The sequence below is a fragment of the Quercus lobata genome, chromosome 5 (assembly GCF_001633185.2).
Source record: "Quercus lobata isolate SW786 chromosome 5, ValleyOak3.0 Primary Assembly, whole genome shotgun sequence".
Classification (NCBI taxonomy): Eukaryota; Viridiplantae; Streptophyta; class Magnoliopsida; order Fagales; family Fagaceae; genus Quercus; species Quercus lobata.
In genome coordinates this window covers 62,911,944-62,914,844 of record NC_044908.1, presented here as the reverse complement: position 1 = coordinate 62,914,844, position 2,901 = coordinate 62,911,944, and the positions used below count along the sequence as shown (strand labels likewise).

Below are 2,901 nucleotides of genomic sequence, written 5' to 3'. Positions count from 1 at the left end.
GTATTTTTTAATTAAATAGCCACAAGGTTGAATCTTAAGAGGAAGACCTAAGGAACAGCACCTTAAGTTTTGTCCTTTTTCAAAACAAGGATTAATTCAAACAATTTATTCATTGAAGTAATTTCATATTTTTTATTTTTTAAATAAACCTTGATTCTGGATTTTCTTTTTTGGAAAGAAATGAAATTTTTATGGATATTTTGGAAAAATGAATATACTGTCAAAGAGATGGAAAATTCAATGAATTCTTGATCCTTGCTTTCGTTAGGGGGTATTATAAGGTTCAATCCATAGTGGCAGAGAGTTAAAATAGAAAATTGTAGGGATATTTCATTTCCTAATAATAGACTAACTGAAAAGAACAACCTGAATACCATTTCAATTATTTTTATTAATTTTAATATTTAAAAAAATTCTTAACCTGAATTATATTTGTGCTCAGTGACCCTTATATATTTTTTTCATATCTAAATTTGTTGCTGTTATATTTTAAGAAGATTCTTAATCTACTCCAACATATCACGCTTACTTTCATTTACCACTTAAGAAATTCTAAAGAAATCCTAAGGAACATAAACATAAATATAAAAAATGCCAACAAAAAATATAAAACCCTCAATATATGGGGTATGAATATGATATTAGCAATTGGGTTATCCATTTGAGAAATAATATTCTTGGCCTCTCATTTCTCACAATGACAAAGGAATTGAAACACAAAAAATGTATTATAGTCAATGGGAAAATTCTTAAATTTCATTTACGAAAGCTCTTCAATTTCTTTATATAAAAATAAAATAAATTAACTTGCAATTTTTTACATCCCCAGAGAGAGAGAGAGAGAGAGAGAGAGGAACAAAATCCTGGCATTAGAGTAATTCAAATTTGTAATGTACTAATATCATAGCATAACCACCAAAAACTAAATTGTCCAAATCTACAATGAATTAAAATATTGAGTGTTTATAAATTATATATTGTTTGTAAAAAAATAACACCCAATGAATCAATAATTACACTTTTCCAATAATATTGAAAAACAAAAAGTATAATGGCCCCATTAGTATCCTTAAAGGATGTCTTGATTGCCCTTTAGCTCCAAAAGTAGATGATTGTCCAGATTGCCCATTCTTTTTCTTTGTACACGTCTCCTTGTTGTTTCCCCTCAAGTTGCTTGCCCCCAATCTCTCTATTGATTCCATCATCCTCCATACCAAAATCTTCATTTATGTCATCATCTGATTTAGAAAAATCACTTAAATTGTAATCTTCATCATCTTTGTCATCCTCCACACATATTGGAACATTAACAAATTCAAATTGGCCTTCAGCCTAAGTAGAATCATATTGGGATTGAGGGGTGTACATTTGGCAAAGAAGGAGCATTTGCAGGGAGTGAAAGTGGACATTCATCCATGGCTACAACACAAAATTAACAAGAAGATTAAAAGAAAGAGCTGGGAAAAAAAAGACAATATAGAAAATAGGGGAAAAATACACTAAATTCCCCATCCATAAGCTAAACTATTTCCTTAAAGCTAGTGATTTTTATCAGTCTACTTAATTAAATAAAACAATATGAAATAGCTGTTGTAACAAGAATTTCTCTCTTCTTGAATGAGGTCTCCAAAAAGACTACAACATATATTTTGGCAAGGGGACCATTCAACTTACCTTCCCAAATTCAAAGCCATGCATTCTAAGTTTCTAACAGGAATTCCATTATTCCCAACTGCAATAGATGCTATATGATTTGTAGTTGAAACCATAGAGAGAGGGGGAAAAGTCACATGAGAGTATCGACAAGTCTTGTCCAATATCAAGAACTTTTTCATATTTGTTCAAATTAAGAAAAAAAAACAAGGACAAAGAAAAAGAATAATTGATCTCTTGTTTAGGAATAGCAAGATTATCAACTTCAAATATTTGGAAGAAGTATAACTTTTATGGGCATTGTTTCCTTCCCATCACAAACCCTAGCAAGATTTTTTTTTTTTTTTTTTTTTTGAACAGAATGAATGAGCTCTTGTTAATTTGAAATTCTCGTGTCAAAATCTAATTATTTAAAGTGGCCAAAGGATTAGAAGTGCCATCTCACTACAGTGATTAATAAAAATAAGTTTTATATCCAATTCAAGACTCACCAATATCTGAGGAAAAATAATGAAGATACTGATACATACAAGCTTGAAATGCTCCCTTCAAAAAATCATGTGGGGAGTTTTAGGAGGAAAGATATGCTCTTTGGCATAATATATTTATAATCCATAAGAATTAGGAAAAAAAAAAGCATTTGTGCTTGATTGAGGGGTTTCTGCAATTTTTATAAGTGATGGAGGAATACTGCATAGTAAGTGACAGATGCCACTGTTAATTACTGCCATATTCCTCTCAGGCAATTCATCAAATAGTTGTATAGCACAATCAAAAGTATTGCATTTTCAATAAATGTTCAATAGAGCAATAGCCATGTAAACATCAATTGCAAAACTAGTTTTGAAATGGGCATTTCACAACAAGCTTCAAAAATCATACAAAAACAGAAGAAGTAATTGATAAGGCCTTTGCAAACAAGCTCACATAAATCCCAACCCCCAAAAATTAAACCAAAACAAGAAATTTCGCATAAACCCCAACCCCAAAAATTAAACCAAACCAAGAAATTTCGACAAAAACTCACACATATTACCTTTGGAAAATAGAGTGTACTTGCATTAGAAAGAAAAAAAAAATACGAATAAAAAAAAAATATACCAAGGGCTGACATTATCGAACGATGAGGTAGGACCATTAGGGCACTGTTGGGGCATGGACGGTGAGACGATGGTTAGATAAGAAACATTAAGATGTTCTGTGGTGGCTCTGCCTCTCTCTCCTCTTTGTCGGGGATGGTCAGGCCTG

The 2,901-nt window shown here is 31.3% G+C and overlaps 1 long non-coding RNA gene across 1 annotated transcript; it reads right to left on the bottom strand.

The window, feature by feature from the left end:
* Nucleotides 1-943: 943 nt before the first annotated feature.
* On the bottom strand, nucleotides 944-2,901 carry LOC115992440. The gene is made up of 2 exons (XR_004092514.1): nucleotides 2,755-2,901; nucleotides 944-1,419 (listed from the first exon to the last, which is right to left on the bottom strand). It is a non-coding gene; the product is annotated as an uncharacterized LOC115992440 (long non-coding RNA).